A 17,437-nucleotide genomic window follows, 5' to 3' on the forward strand; every position below is an offset into this window, starting at 1 on the left:
AAACCCTCTGTAAGAGTTTATGGGTTTTCTTTGTTGTTGTTTTTGTCCTCATGATCAAACTCAGTTGTTGATTTGACCTCCTTAGAGTGACTATTAGTTCCATTAGAAGGGAAGAGATTGCATAATGCATATTATAATATATAATATATACATATTATAAATAAAATATTAGATAATAATAGATAAAATAGATAATATATATATAATTCTCTTAAGTGAATATGATGCTCAAGAAAGATGCTTACCGTACTGTACACTAAATAAGAAACCCTCTTTGTGAAAACTAGAAAAGCAGCTTACCTAGCTTCCCCAATATGCTTCTCCAAAACATTTTATTCCCCACAGAGTAAGAGAAGCACTTTGCAAAATATCTAAAACATAGCCTGAATAGGGTTGTGACTCCTTCTAAAGCCTTGGGTGTTTCTGGCTCATACCTTACCATTTATGTTACCATTTACAGAAACAATGAAGTGTTTTTGTTTAAAAGTCTTTCCCCTCTAATTAAACAGAGATGGAACAGAGTCAACAATGGAGTTCTGGAAGCTGACAAACTGAAAATGTCAATAAGCTTTTAGAGACATGCTCTGTCTAAAGATATTAGGAAGTTGCATTGATCCTGAATTCTTAAGAAGAGAAGAAGACTTATAGATCAGGAAGTAGGCCTTAAGAGGAGCTGGGGAACCTTAGCCTGATCATGATTCTTTTCCCTTACAAACTCTTCCTGATACCTAAGATGGAAAGAGAAGGCCAGGGCTTGCCAGATTTTCAGGGAGGAGGAAAATTCCACACTCCTTTAGTTATGCAGCATTTACATTTTCTCTATAGTATCCCCTAACCCTTTTGTAAAATAGAAGAAATATGTTTAGCAGAAATCCATCAGCTCTCAGAAAGCAGAGCAGTCTGGTGGAGTGCAATGATTTTGTCTTTTATCTATCTTTATACTTGGGGCTGGGGGGGGGGGTGGAGATTCTTTATACATTAACCACAGAGCAGTCTCCACGTCCATAAAACTTTTATATAACCCAGTAGATCTCATATTTTATGGTTGCACAACTTTGCGAATATGAGTTGTGCCCTTGAAATGGGTGAATTATATGATATGGGAATTATATTTCGACAAAATTGTTATAAAAAAGTATTAGTGTGTGTAGCATCAGCTAGGATACAGGTTCTTGAGTTCTCAGCCCAAAGGGCAGAATCTTTAGATGCCGAGTCCAGGCAACTACTGTTTCAACAAACCTATCAGGTGACTCCAGTGAGATGGCTCAAAGTCCACCCTTTGTAAGGAAATATAAGAGATGATGTATTTTGGTACTTACCTAAAGAAGAAGTCTCCCACCAAAGTTCAGAATAATCAATAATCAATAAGCAAGTAGCCTTCCTTCAGAAATCATAAATTTGACCCAAATCTTAATTCCCCCCTTTTAATGAGAATATTATTAGTATTGTTGGAACCATGATAAATTTTTGCTGGAACTAGGTCACGTGTTCCTTCAGGTAGCTTATCTGAGCATTTAACAGGCCACAAAGGAATTTCCTGTATGCTTTCTTACTTAATCCTCACAAAGACCCCATTAAGTTATAGGAGCTGTGGAAGTCACCCATCTTGTACAGATGGGAAAGTGGAGATTCAGCAAGGTTGAATGTCTTGCCCAAAACACCTGATAACTGATCAACCTTCTTGGATATCAGGTCTTCTGACTCCTGCTTAAGCACTCTTTTCACTATAAAAATCTTGTCTTTAAAAAATGCTTCTTCAGCATGTACCAGCACGGACGGCCCCTAACCTTGAGAAGCTATTGTTGGAGCACCTGTATGAAGTTGCTATTGTTAACGATGCTTAAAAAAAATGTACATCTTTTTTTCTATCTGTAGCACAAAAAGAAAATGCACAATTTAACACATTTTCCCCCAATTCTTTGTGTCAGTTTTGTCTAAAAACTGGATTAATGTATATCAACAGTGAGGAGCATATGTGAATGTGTGTGTGTGTGTGTCTGTGTGTGTGTGTGTGGAGAGAGAGAGAGAGAAAGGAGACATATAGGGCGCCTGGGTGGCTCAGTCGTTAAGCGTCTGCCTTCGGCTCAGGTCGTGGTCCCAGGGTCCCGGGATCGAGTCCCGCATCGGGCTCCCTGCTCCGCGGGAAGCCTGCTTCTCCCTCCCCCACTCCCCCTGCTTGTGTTCCCTCTCTCACTGTGTCTCTCTCTCTCTCAAATAAATAAATAAAATCTTTAAAAAAAAAAAGAGAGACATATATTGTGTCTCCATGTGTTTGTGGAGAGACGGATGGAATATTATTTTAATGTGAAAGTACAAAATAGGATCATTTATTAATTTGTATGTGAACTGTTAAAAGAAACTAACATGTATTGGATAATTACTACGCTATAAATCTACTTCCCTCCTGTCACTAACCCACCCACCTCCTCATTCCTTAAAGACATGCTTCTGGCTCACTGTCTGCTTCACCCAGACCCCACTATTTTCCTGAGGCAAATCAATGTCCCTGTGAATATCTAAAGCCTCTCAATTCCTTGATCATATCGGTATTAAACTTCGCCTCCACTCTGCTTTAGATATCCACTCCCAAGGCAATGCCATCACCCTGACTTTGAAATATTTGAAATATTTATTTCACAGATCCCACTGACCACAGCTCTCTCACTCTGACATCAAGGAATTCTGCAAGCATCTGGTCAATCCATTCTTCTCTTTACTTCCCATCAGGAAAAGCTGAGATTTCATGTTTATTTCTTCAGTCCCTACCCTTATCAATTCCCAGACTTCCTGGCCCCGTTGTCCTTTTGTCGAAGGCACCTAGCGGAATCTCCCCTTAGGCAATCTGGCATTCCCCTTTCTCTGTGCCTACTGATGGCCACTAGCTCTCTGCAGTCCTCTCTCCAACCTCATCTTGGTCTCAGTGTTGCCTGGAATCCTTCCAGCTCCTCTAGAGTTTTCCCATTTTCATCAAAACTTTAAAGACAGTATCTTGGCCCTGAGACAAAGTAAACGAACTTTCTTCTTCACAGAGAAAATTGAAGCATTTTTCATGGAAATGTCTTCAATTTACTATCTCCAAATCTATCAAATTAACCAGATCCCAGAACCCATCCTTCCCTGCTTTTCTTTTGCTACAATAAGGTAGGTATGTCTGTCTCTCTTTTACTTAAGGGAGACACTTCGAGTACTTTTCACATATCTTTGTTGTATTCCACTCTTCCTTCATATTTTCAATAAAACATACTGCATCTTCTTCTATCTTAAAATAAAAACAAAACAAAAAGGGCTTTCATATCCCTAGGTGCTCTTCAATATACCATTCTTTCATTTAGTTGCTCAAATTAGAAGCTTTGGAATCATTTATTCCTTCGTTTTCCTTATCCTCTATATCCAACTGATATGCAAGTCATGCCTCAATGTTTCTTTGTTTATTCAATTTTATCCATTTCCAATGCAAAGGCTCTAAATCAGTTTTGTCCAGTAGAAATATAAGTCCAATGTGTAAAATTCTCAATTTTCTAGTACCCACAAAAGTAAAAAGAAACAATGAAATTAACTTTAATAATATATTTTATTTAATCCAATATATTAAAAATTGTTATTTCAACATGTAGTTATGATAAAAAATTATTATGACATATTTTACCTTCTCACTTTAGATTAGCCACATTTCAATAGACATATGTTGCTAATGGCTACCATATTGGACAGTGAAGCTCTAGATCATCATCTCTTGCCTGAGTCTATCATTTCTTTTCTGATGCCAGGAGGAAGCTTCCAGTGGTTTTCTTGCTTCTTATTGGGGCCCCTTCCCATATGTTCTATATACTACAGCCAGAATAATTTTTCTAAAAATAAAATCTCATGTTGTTTTCCTGTGTAGAACTCTCACAGATCTCTGAGCATTTATGATATTTACAAGGCCCTTGCCTACTTCCCATCTTCAGCTCTTCCTTTTCATGCTCCATAGTATAGCATATACCCTCCCCACTAAATTTAATTTTGTTCCTTAAAGTTATTATGATCTTCTTGACTTCTAAGCTATTGCATATTCTGTTTCTTTCAATTAGAATGCTCTTCATTCTCTTATCCCTCCTCATCCCCAATAGGCTAACTGCTGCTCATACTTCATACCTCCCCAGAAACCTTCCTTCATCTCCTAGAACTGGGTTCAGGGTTCTTCCTGTGTGTTCATATGGAACTCTTAGTTTCTTCCACCATATCCTTTATTACACTGTTGACACTTTCTTTATATTTGGTGGCCTCCCCCCTTGACCTGAAGTACAGTCAGAACAGGGGAAGCACTAACTTTGTCACTTTTTTATCCTTAACTTCGAACGTGGTGCATAGTACATGGTAAGTGATCAGTATATTTGCATTGAATAAATGAATGAGTAAATGAGTAGATATAATGTTTTTTTAGTACCAGAAAGGAAAAAAGAGAACCTTTCCTATTTGTAAATTCTCCTGCGATTTAAAAGCATTTGTGTCTCTTGTCCTTTCTTGATTCTTTGGACCTCACTAATTTCCAGATGAATTTGCTTCAGAAAAAATAATTTATTTAAGGTTGGTATTAAAAGGTAAAGAGCATGAAACAGCTCTTTTGCTAGAAGAAAGACAGGAAAACTTCCCACAGAGAGTAATTGTGAATTGCATAGCGTATATTAAAAGAATTAACATTCAATTTTGTAGTGAAATAACTGTTATTAATGTCAACCAATGACTTCCATGTCACTAAATCTAAGGGACATTTTCTTTTTTTTTAAGATTTTATTTATTTATTTGTCAGAGAGAGAGAGAGAGACCACACAAGCAGGGGGAGTGGTAGGCAGAGGGAGAAGCAGGCTCCCTGCTGAGTAAGGAGCCCAATGCGGGACTCAGTTCCAGGACCCTGGGATCATGACCTGAGCCCAAGGCAGACGCCTAACCGACTAAGCCAGCCAGGTGTCCCTCTAATGGACATTTTAAATCTTGGATAGCATACCTGATTTCACAGGTGACAGTATTTTAAATATTTAAGTATTTGAAACTCCCTTTCAAAACATTCTTTTCCCAGTGAGATCCCTGAGACCTTATTCCTCTGCTTTTCCTCCCGTCTCCCTGGCTATTCCTTTTCATTCTCCTTTCTCAGTCTTTACATATTAGAGTTCCTGAAAGTAGACTTTCAGTCCCCTTTGTCTCATTCTCTGCTCTCTCCCTAATTAGTCCCATCCAGTCCCTGACTTTATTTTCTCTATACCGATGTCTCTCAAGTACATATTGCAATGCCAAACCTGTCATCTCCAAATCCAGCATCTAAATATCTACTCAAGATCTCCCTTGGGAGAGATGACTGTACCTCAAATTGAACAAAATAGAAATAGAATTAATGACCCTCTATAAAGCTTACTCTCCCTCCAATATATTCTCTTTTATTGAATGACACTATCATGCACGTAATTGTTTAAACCAGAGCACTGGGAATCATCTTAGACACCTCCTTCTCTCATAATCCTTATTTCTAATATCTCCCTAAGTCAGTCAACACTTGAGTTAATGTCAGAAATATTTTACATTTATAAACACATACAGAATTCTTAAAGTATATATGTATTATATATTACATATTATCATTTATACACAAATTTATATACATATATATGTATATATATAATTTTTCTTGCAGAGCTATGGAGTTTTTCCTGGGGGTCCACACAACATTTACCCAAATGTCGTTAAGGATAGAGGCATTCTTATTATCCTTTCTGCCTTTTTGTATATACGGGGAGAACTTTTAGTTTCCCAGGTGAGGATAAGGGCAATGTCATCGTTAGTCAAGAGGGACAAGAAATATGAGCATTTTTGATACGAGTTAACATTTATATCCTGTTCCTCCCTTCTTAAGGAGTTGATAACATAATAACAAAAGTTTGGATTTGGAGGGGAGCAGCATGAAGTACAATCTTTGGGAGCTAAACGTCTGAATCCAGGGGGAAAGCTATGGCTTTTCCTAATTTGCCTCTAATCCTTTAAAGATAGTTAAGATACAGAGGACCTACTGAGAAAGAGTATCTCATTTTGGTGTGATTGCCTTGATCTCCCTTTCCCTTTTGATAATACATAAAAAATAAATTACTAATAGTTATCGTGAGGAGTAACATATTTCAAATAAATAAATAAGAAAGTTCTATATCCTTTCTATACCTAGAATTACTGAAAAAGATAATTGCTGGCTTGTCTAATCCTGCCCTAACTGGCAGGGCCAAGAAAGCCCCCGCCTAGTGTTACAGGATTGACAGTACTGCTTCTCATCAAAGACTTATGGGCCACGTAAGTCTATATCCTTACTTGTGTTCTAGAAAGAATCATTCTTTTTATTAATTAGAATTTAAGTTCTATTCTGAGAAAGAGAGACTCTAAATAAAAGTGGCTTAAAAATGAAGAAGGCTTATTCCTCTCTCACAGAAGTCTAGATGCAGAGAGCTCAGGGTGATTACACAAGCTTCTCCCACCTACTCAGGCGTGGACATTAAGTTTCACCTTTCACTTTTCTCCAACCCTCAATTCGCTAGATTTAGGATTTAGCCATGAGAGTAAGTTCTACTAATAGGATTGGAGGGGAATTGATGTTTGTTTACACCTTCTGGCACGTGTCCTAAAAGGAGGAAGAGGTGTGCCTCTTCCTTCACACTACTGCTCAGGAGGGTAGGGAATGTCATTGTTTCTGCTGTTCGTATGTCCAGCTAAAAGTCGGAAGACTTATTATAGGAAAGAGAACAGCAGTCTGTGGTACATGCATAGCAAACATTTACTCAGCCCAGGGATACAGATTGAAGGGTGAGATAAGCATGGTTTGACTTCTGCTTTCAACATCTGTACTTATGTGAACGTGGGCAAGTTAAAATGTTCTCGTTTGTTTCTTCCTTCAATCCTCCATGCAAAACTCCATTATAGAATTCATCAGGTTGTATCGCAATTTATATTTGTGTTCGCCTGTGCTTAGCTTAGCTCCCAGCACACAGCTTGCGCTCCCTATTCTTGTACCGGTTATGGGAGACAATAGATGCCCTATCAATGTGACGATTTGCTCCTTTCCTTCTATATACATTGCTTTCATCCACCATTTTCCCTCTTTTGGGTACCATCTTTTTCCTTTCAGATTAGTTATGCAGTCTACATGTGTAATATCCCTCTGGTACATTAACTGTTATCACATTCCACTGTTAACACATTCTATCCCTTAAGGACCTCCCTTTTTTAAAACTCTGTTGAGGCATAATTTATATAACATAAAATTCACACATTTTAGCTGTACAATTAAGTAATTTTTGGTAATTTTACTGAGTTGTGTAACCATCATCATAATCCAATTTTAGAATCTTTTAGAATATCTTTGTTACAACAGTAGAATCCCTTACACCCACTTACCCTTAAACACCATTTTTTGTTTTTTTAGAAATAAAGCAGTTTCCCACTTGAAATTGTAAGCCAGCATGTATTATATGCCTATTGAGAATTTAGTGACTGCTAGTACTTTGGAGAATTCATATAGAATAATATACAATACCTAATCTCTTTTGCTAGTTGGCAAAATAAGACCTTCGAGAACACCATAAGAAAATATGTATCCTATCTCCAGCTTCTGTGAATAGGCCAGTACTATAAGACTACAAAACCTATCGTGAATAGATCATCTGAATTCGGAAAAATCTTTCAGATCCCATGTAGATATTTTTTTCTCCTTCCAGTTTTAAAACACCCTTTCTTAAACTGACTGACCATTGATAGTTTCCAGAAGTATGGGCTTTTTCTAACATCTCTTCTCTAAATGTCATCTTAAATATGTACCTCCTTCTGTTTCCATCTATTTGTAACCAGAATCTAAATTATAGAATTTACATCTTTCTAAGTAGGATCTAACTTACTGTTCAATAAATACTTCTAATTCTAAATGCAAATTATGATCACTATAATTTTTCACTTCAGAATACTTATTGAAAAGAGTAATATTTATTAACTTTCTCTGAATTAAATGTAACCAGTAGCTTTTTTGGCTCTCTGGCTGTTATTAATGATAATTAACTGTGGTGATGAAGAATTACTAATAGTTATGATCGTGAGGAGTAACATAATATATTTCAAAGCACTGCCTGTTTCTTTAGGTGTTGAGTAAAGCAATCCAGTCTTTTTATCAGCCAGGAAGACACAAGCACTGGGCATTCCCAGGTGCCAAGTGCAGATTACTCTCCACCCCTTTCCTCTTCCCCTCTGGAGCTTTTCTAATGACTAGCAAAGCAGCAGAGACACCTCACCCAGAGGAGATGGGATATATGAGGTTAAGAAATGCTCGTTTTTAGCACTTGAACACCTGCCTTCACCAGTTTTATTTTAGATGAAGGAAAATAGGGAAGAGAAGTTGGAATGAGTCAGATTCTTTTCATCCTCTAGCAATGCCGATTCCCAAGTGTGGGGGGCTCTGGAGTCCTCTGCTTTCAGGCTTGGCTGCTCATACAACAGGGTGGAGAGAACCTGAGAAAGGGTGCACTCTAATACTCTGGTTCTCTGCTTTGGCTGCATATAGGGCCACCTGGGAAGCCGTGTAAAAATCTCATGCCAAGAATGGGTCAGAATGGTTAAATCACTATATTTGAAAATGGGATTCAAGCATCAGAATTTTTTTCCTAAAGCTTGCCAAGTACTTCAAATACGCAGCCAAGGTCAAGAACCACTGGGCTGGTAATCGACCTCTCGTTTTTTTTCTCCAGTTTTATTGAGATATAACTGATATATAACATTGTATTCATTTAAGGTGTACAACATAAAGATTTGGTATATGTATATACCACAAAGTGATTAAAAGAGTAGGTTTAGTTAAATATCATCACTGGACACCCCTTGTTGACATGCAAACAGCCCTCAAGCAGCAGCCCTTTGGAATCATCTGAGACTTTAAAAAGATACTGATGCCCAGACCCTCTCCTAGAGAGTCTGATTTAATTGGTTTGGGGTTGGGCTCTAGCGAGCATCAGCATTTTTCAAAGTCTCTGCCAGTAATTCTAATGTGCAGTCAGGAGTAAGAACTGCTGCTTGGACTGGGAATAAACATCTTAGCTCATAGTCAGCTCTGAGGGAAACACGCTCTGTACCTGCTGGCCAGAGTACCAAGAGCTGAAGCGAGAATGTGAAAGGGAAGGTGTGAGCACAGCCAGAGAGAAACATCCCCTGCTTCAAAGTGGGGCCTGTGGTCAATCCTTGTGAATGATGTGTGTGTGTGTGTGTGTGTGTGTGTGTGTATGAGAGAGAGAGAGAGAGAGAGAGAGATGTGTGTGGCAGAGGAAGAGGGAGACTGAGAAGGGGAAATTTGTCCCCAACCAAGAGAAATGGGAAGGTAGAAGATAGAACTGAGTTTTTTTATACTCTATAATTTTGGACATTTGGCCAGCCTCTCTTCATCTGTGAACAAAGTTGGCACAGTTTTATTTGTATAAAGAATAGATGTGATCCAAGTTTTCCTGAAAAGACCCCCTAATCCAAAAGTGTGCCTCCTATTCACCTTTCCCACCAACCACAGTGGCTGAAAAAGCCCAGTGAGTCAGAGCCTTTCTTTTAGGTTAAGCCAGGCCAGTAAATCAACTTGATATCCTCTGTTGGCTTTAGAGCTTCATTTTCCTTACCAAATGCACTCAGTTAGGCCTTGGAATGATGGAATAGGAGTGGGCATTTAAAAAGAGCCTTCTCTGGGCTTAGCTCTGAAATTTCAGAATTGCCCGAGAAAGAAGGGAGTTGTCCCAGAAAGGGAGTTTCCTCAGGTGATGGAGAAATAAGCGCTAAATTGAGGAAGGGTACCAAAGAGGACGGCAAAGTGAGGTCACTAGAGGCCAATTTACTTCCTTTACAATTAACTAAATGCTACGGTTGTAATTTGCTCTGGTGAAAACCTTGGGGGTGGATAAATGGTTTTATCCCTGTTTCCCAATTCAGAATAAACTGAATATGTTCATCTTCTAGTGCCTCAGGATGGAATCTAGGGGTTGGTTTGGAAATGTTCTGGCTTGGAGCAGGGCTCCTAATGGCTGTCCACTGACGTGGTTTGTTTTTTGGGTTTTTTTTTTTTGGACATTCTGTATTATTGTATTAGATCAGCATGTGGCTTGTTCTAGTTAAAAACAAATCGGATTATGAGCCATTATTTGTTTAAATTACTGTAAGCAAACACAGTAACTTATTTATTTTTAATCCAGGAGTTGATTATGAAGCTTGTGGGTTACTCAGAATTATTTTGAAACTTCTGCTCTCTGCTCTGCTTTTTTGGCCTGCTGACCATTTCATTTATGAGAGGTACTTTGCTGCAACTGAAGTGAGTAGAAATTCTAGGCCCTCCCTGTTCTACCTGTTGGGGGTCTGCCATACAGGTCAGCTGGAAGTGATTGCGATCCAGCTCCTCAGACACCCAATCTCTCCCCTGCTCCCATCGGGGTGCCTGAGGCTTCTACCACCCAGGCTTCACTTGTCTGGGGCGATGTCAGTTTAAACTGCACCGGGAAGGCTCAAACACACATCATCCCACTAGAATGCAAGTTAGCTCATTGTATTATCTAGCACCCAAACAACTGGACAGAAGCAATTTCCGAGGCAACAGGACTCGGGATACATTTCTTCTTTTGGGGCTGGGAGCGCGATTAGTGTTTAGGGAGGGTTAAGAGGACATTAAAGGAGGTGTTCAGTGACTTACTTTACTAGCTCCATCAGCCACATGGGTCCAAAGTGTAAATATCAAACAGAGAGAAAAGTCCGTCCTGAGCAGGTGCCCCGCCCCAACTTTATCATCATGTACATATAATTAAGCTACAGAGTGGGTGGCGGTGTCATTTTTTCAGTTTGGTCCCCATGGAAAAGAAGAGCCTGTTGCAAAATCATTTACACCTCCAAGAGGTGGCTGTAGTAACTCCTGCATAACCCAGTTTATGGGGAGTTGGCGTGAACAGGTCGTCTACCCGGGACGTGAGTTTATTGCGGGGCGGGGGCTGGGGGGTACAGGTAAAGCCAGAAGGTTTCCGAGTGCGCACAGAAGGTCCCCAGCACTCTACTTCAGGAGCAGGTCTCGGCGAGCACCAGGGCGACGCTCCCCGCGCAGCGCGGCGGGCGTGTTGGGCCCTGGGCTGCGACTGCGAGTGCGGTGGAGCCGGCTGCAAAGCCGAGGCGCCCTCTCGGCCCCCCGCGCCTGCGCCGTAAAGCCGCGGCGGCGCCCAGCCCTGGAGCACTCTGCGCGCGACCGTCCCGCGTCCCCGGCGGGGCTGGGCGCCCCAAGCCTCCCGCTGCGAGCTCGCGGCGCCGGCGGGCGCGCTCGGGAGCTCGTCCCGCCTGCGTCCCAGAGCGCTGGCTGCAGCCGGTCCCGAAGCACCAGGGAAGCAGCTTTAGATGGGAGTGGGAAGGGTGGAAACGTGCTGAGAGGCACTCACCAAAGTGAACTCCTGAGTCCTTAGTAATTTGACCAGCGCTAAAGGATGAATGAATGCCTTTACCAGAAAAGAGTTCCCCGGCTGGGGGATGTAGCTCAGTGGTAGAGCGCGCGCTTCGCATGTGTGAGGTCCCGGGTTCAATCCCCGGCATCTCCAAACAGCCGATGTTGCTTTTCCTTTTCTATTCCAGAACACTAGACATACATGCATACCTTTTGCTTACATATTCTAGGGCGCCCCAAAACAGTCTAAAAGTGAGGCGAAGCTCAGAGAAATCGCCTTTCCGTTTGTTGTAAGTAAAAGCGAAACCGGAAATTACCGTCGGTACATCATTCTTCATTTGCATAAAATCAACTTGAATATCATTACTGAACTTACTTCGGGAATCTAACATACACGGGTGAAAAGTAAAGGGAAAAAACCTGATTGCATTGGCCGGGAATCGAACCCGGGCCTCCCGCGTGGCAGGCGAGAATTCTACCACTGAACCACCAATGCTCACGGGAGAAACCCCTTTCCACATTTTAATAGAAGAGATATTTCCATGTGTGTCATGCTTCTCTGTAATTACATGTTTCTGTATTCAATTTTAAAGAAAGTGATATTTGTAATCAAATAATTATAATAAAATATTGGGAAAACATTTATAAAAAATCCTATTATATTAACTTCTGTTGAACTTTATGAAGTGATTCTTCTGAAGCTGACCTTGGTGAGGCAGGCAAATGAAAATTTTGTTATGTATGTACAGAATTACACAATTACCTAGCTGTATCTTCAGACATTTAGACAATTTACATCAGCCCCTCCCTAATTGTCTTTTGGCTATTCAGACAAATACATGATGATATTTGTCAGGAATGTGGGATAGGGGTGAGGGAGCCGTGGCAGCAACTGGGACCCTGATCCAAATTATAAGAGTAAATTAGAACTATGTGATCTGAACAGAGAAATTTGAAGCATTTGTGATTCTAGCCAAATGACCTAAATTCTCTAAACTGCCTCTTCCTTCATTGTGAATGACTTGATAATGGGACCTCTTTTAACGCTAACAGTATGAATCTGAGCCTTTACCCTTAGTTTCCATAGAAAGTAAAATTGCAAATCACGCAACAAAGATATATGAGAGAGAGAAACTAAAGTGAAGAAAATGCAATTATGGAAATGAATATAAATATAAGATAGAAGGCTCTGGATTTAGACATCATTGGCCCTTTATCTGTGAAGGGGAAATTCCCAACAATTTGCAGGATCTTTGATGGCCAAGGAAGATGTGGGGATTTGGGGGCAGGGGATATGAGAAAATAACAGTAAACATGGTTGCAGTGACTATGTGCTGGGCTCTGTAAGGACATTATACATGGATTTAAACCCAGTGAGGTAGGTATTATAATCACCTCCCCTTAACAGTTGAGGGAATTGAGGCTCTTAGAGGCAAGATTGGAACACATGTAGTATCAAGCAATCTCTGGTTGCTTAGCCACAGCCCTGTTCTGCCTACAACAGAATAAATCACTGTGTATTGCACCAGAAATACTGCATGTAGCTCAGGACATTATATATGAAAAATAGTAGAGTGGAGTTCGAAAAAATCATAAAAGGCTAAAGAATAATGTAAGAACTTCTACATTAAGATTTATTTTTAAGGATTTTTTAGTGTGTGGCTACAGAGCAAAATTTGAAGACAAAGACACAAAGACACTATGAAATTATTTATGTCCAAGGCATAAAAGATACAAAGAGATTAGAGAATCAGTAAATTGAACCTGCAATCCTAAGTAACCTGTAGAAGAACAAGGTCAAATCATTTTACCTCTCCGAACTTCAGTTCTTTAAAAGGAGAGAACTGGACAGAGATGTGGTTTTCAAATTACATTCCAAAGGACTCTAACTTTCAGAAGAGCCGCAGGGCCATTGGCTGGTGGGGCCACACCTTCTTTGCCCAGGCCCCTCACTTCCACCGGGCCAATTTTAAACTCTCCCACTTATTTGCATTTGGATTACAAGTCAAATAAAAACAAAACAAAACAAAAAACAAGCAAACAAAAAACAACAACAAACTTTGAAAAGCCCCGAACTAAATTACCTAAGTTCCTTCAAACTCCAAAATGTTATGATTCAAAATTTGAAACAGTTTAAAAATCCCTCAGCACAAGAAACACTACCAACAGTTTAAACAGATAGAAGGGGTCGAATAAGAAGTATGGCCTAATGGCAAACGATTTTAGTGGCCTACCAAAGGCCATTTTACATTTTCTCTTACTGAAAGTCCACATGAGTCTATCTAGCCCCAGGACCAGAGGTGGTGTACGAAGCCAGTTATCCCATTGTCCTTTCCAAAGATTGGTCTAGGATGGGTTTGTGACACTTCCTGCCAAAGAGAGGCAAGTATAGACAGCTAGGGGCTTCTGGGAAAGATGGTATGGAAGATCTCTTTTGCCTTTTCTTTCCTGCTCCTAACATTGCCATATGAGGTGTAATGCTCGGAGCTGCCCCAGCCATTTTGTGACTTGAAGAGAGACTGACGATGACTCAGAGGAAAGAGACACTGCACCATCCTAGGATTTTCTCCATCCAGACTTTTGGTTAGGTAAAGATCTTTATCGTTTAAGCCCCTTTGAGTTGGGCAATTTGTTATACAGAGCCAAAAGCATTTCAGGTCTGTGTGTGTGTGTTCAGTAGTTCACTTATTTCTGATAGAAGTCTGGTACAAGTCTTCTATTCTGTAGATAATTGATACCTTGAGATTTGGGTGAGGTTAACTTTCTCCTTCATCTCTGTTTCTCTGTCACAGTGGTAGGTATGTGAAACAGATCTAGCCAAATATTTTCCCTTGTCACTGTGTTTAATTTGGAAATGGACATGTGGCCGTAGGCGGGACAACTTTCCAGAACTTACCAGAACTTTCTTTCCAGAGCTATAAGCAAAGACTATCTTTCTGCTCAGGTGAGCAAATGGGTGGAATGTATAGCTAGGTTTGCTGCTGTCTTGCTTGTCCAAGAAAGAGAGAGAGAGATACACATCCCCAATATGACACTGAGTCCCTAGAAGCAACCGTACTTAACTAGAACAAATTCTGGACTTTGTGTTTATGTGAGTCAGTAAGTTGTCCTTTTCTATGTAGTTTGAGTAGTATTTATATTGCTCACATCTAAACAACAAAAATTGAGAAACAATTTTACCCAAAACAGTAAATTTAGAGAACCCATTAAACGTGAATGTGATATAGCCCGAAAATATGAAAGTTTAAGAAAATTTAAAGAAATGCATCGGTGGTAGAATTACAAGAAGACAATAAAAACCATGAAAAAGTTTGTAGGACGTATCCCTTGTTTGTTGGAATAAGGATACTTTTGTAGCATGGAAAGCCACTGAAATTTTTTTGAGGAGCACAAGGATCAAAGTATTTGACCGGATCATCTGCAACAATGTGCCAGAGAAGTAGGAGTAAGAGAAAATAAAAGTCAGGAAATTCACTCAGGAGGTGCTTACAAATGGGAGTGGAGAGGCAATGAGGAGGAAGGCTCTAGCATGAAGTTCATGGCAAGGCAAAAGGAAGGGAAAAAGGAATCTAGCTTAAGTGACTGGGAGAATAATGGTATCATGTAGGAAAGTTAGGAAGAAAAATGACTAGAAGGAAAAGGGTGGAGCAAAGTGTTCACTTTGGGCAACATAGACTTTGAGGTAAGTAGGGGGAGATGCCTCTTGGGCAGTTGACATCTAGATTTAGAGAGAACAAGGCTACCGAAGTGGAGTTGGGAGCCAATAGCACAGAAATGAAAGGTAAGTATTTAGAAGTGGAGGAAATCACAGACAGAGGAGAGTGAGGGCAGAGCCTTGAGAAGGTCTGTTTTTAGGGAGTGGCAGGGTTTGGGGAGCCAAAGGTAGAGCAGCAGGGGAGTGGGTTGTCATGGAATCTGTGGAAACCATGGAAATCTTCTTCAGGCAGGCAGAACTTCCTCTTGTTAAGTCTGAGTAACACATCATGACGAACACAAGCATTGTTGTGTTTCAGAGCTATGCTGGGTACTAAGCCTGTTTCACCTCAGAGGTGCTGTGGAGGCATGATTTCATTACTGGTATGGCCAAGCGTGGAACGATCACAAGATGGCCAACAGTGTCTTCTGGGCAGCATACCCTAGCACTTTCCCTAGTCTGCCGAGCAACCTTGATCTGCTGAGCGGCCCCTCCTGAGGTTGGCAGAGAGTAGAAAATGGGGAGTGCTGTGGAATGTTACACAATCATTTCTCTTAGGAAACCTGTCATTGTCACAGCCCGATGGGGCAGGCAGGGACTTGTAATTTGCATCATATCACCTTGGAACACTTGCTCAGGGCACCCTAGTCCCTGGTTGGTGTTGGCTCACCATGGAAATGTGGCCAGGCTTATAGCATCTGAAGAAAACAAACCATTCAGGAACAGACATAGTTGATATAATACATAGCCACCAAAGCAATGCTTTTTTTTTTTTTTAACTTGTGAGTGATTGTATTGATTTAATACACACAGCTTATTTCTGTCCCAGGTTACAAACTAGCCCTGGGGAAATGGTGGAGCCAGTCATTTGGATTGCCCTTTACTGGCTGGGAATTAAATCATTACTTATTCCATTTTAGAATCACAAGTAGTACCCCAAGGCCTACTTTCCTAAGGATTAAAATCAAGTCATGGAAACGAAGAATCCAGGTGTAATTCTCAGATGCATGCAGATGTTGAGAATGCAGCAATTTCTCCCGAAAAGCTGTCACTGCAAAATCATCCTGCTCGTGATATGCTCATTCCTAGTCCGCCAGCATGTCCAACTAGTCAACCAGCCGGATTTTCCCCTTTTAAAACAGCATCAAATCTTGCTCTTGCTCCTCGGGCCCATCCCTCCTGCCTCACAGTGCTGATCCTTATCTGCTCACTGCCTGGGTTACCTGGGCAACCTCTGCTTTCCTTTGCCATCCCCGTAGCCCTTGCAGTTAGTTCAATGTCCTCCCTCCCTCTCCTACTCCTTCCCTTCCTCCCTTCCTTCTATTTCTAATTTCCTTAATTTTTGAAAATTCAACCATTCCTTTATTGCCGGTTCAAAATTAAATCAGTTTCAAATTCATATAGCGTCTTCAGGGTAGAGGATATATGGGTGGGAATTCTTTGTCCTTCTCTTCACACTCATTTCCGGTGCAGCATTTATTCAAATAGCTCTTGAGCTGTGCCACTTGGCCACCTCCCACCTATTGGCAGACATGGCCTTCTCCTCCCTTCCCTCTCTTTTTCCTCTCAAGTCATTTGGTCTTTTCAAATATATTTTTTTCATAAGAAGCCCATGCATATGGTACAAAATTCAAAAGGTATAAGAGTATGCATTAAAAAGCTTGTCTTCATCCCACCCTCCAACCCCTACCCTCATTTCCTGGGATCCATTTATTAGAGGCTGCGCACTGTCATCATTTTCTTGCATTTCCATCCACAGATACTGTATGTAGATACAAATATTGCATATAGCTTTTATGCACAAATGGTCCACACCATACATACTGCTGTACTCATTACCTTTTTTTTCTTTTTTTTTTAAAGATAGATATCAGAAATTGTTTCTTCTATATAAGTGGAGCCACCTCTCTCTCTCTCTCTCTCTCTTTTTTTTTAATGGTTCTATGTTCATATACAATTGCCCTTTCCTGGCTAGGAATTAAAACATTATTTATTCCGTCTCACAATCACAAATAGTGCCCCAAGGCCAAGTTCCCTAAAGATTTAGAATCAAGGCAATGGGAATGAGGAATCCAGCTGGAAGGCTAAGATGTAAGAAGATGGTGAAAATGTCCAATGCACAAAGGTACTGTCATTACCTTAACCAATTCCTTAGCAGAGGACATTTAGTCTGCTTCTGATCTTTTGCTAGTAGAAACAACACTGCAGTGAAGATCTTTGAACAAATGCCATTTGGTTCATTTATTAAATATCTGCAGGATAAATTCCTAGAAGTGCAACTGCTAACTCAAAGGGTGAGAGCA

At 40.4% G+C, this 17,437-nt stretch overlaps 2 non-coding genes across 2 annotated transcripts; one reads left to right on the plus strand and one right to left on the minus strand.

The window, feature by feature from the left end:
- The first annotated feature begins 11,522 nt into the window (after positions 1-11,522).
- TRNAA-CGC (transfer RNA alanine (anticodon CGC)) lies at positions 11,523-11,594 on the plus strand. The gene has a single exon. It is a non-coding gene; the product is annotated as a tRNA-Ala (tRNA).
- Positions 11,595-11,865: 271 nt separating this feature from the next.
- Positions 11,866-11,936, minus strand: TRNAG-GCC (transfer RNA glycine (anticodon GCC)). The gene has a single exon. It is a non-coding gene; the product is annotated as a tRNA-Gly (tRNA).
- Positions 11,937-17,437: the final 5,501 nt, after the last annotated feature.

Source organism: Mirounga angustirostris, unplaced genomic scaffold (assembly GCF_029215605.1).
Source record: "Mirounga angustirostris isolate CCGP_5_RB_7025 unplaced genomic scaffold, mMirAng1.0.hap1 SCAF_3, whole genome shotgun sequence".
Lineage (NCBI taxonomy): Eukaryota > Metazoa > Chordata > Mammalia > Carnivora > Phocidae > Mirounga > Mirounga angustirostris.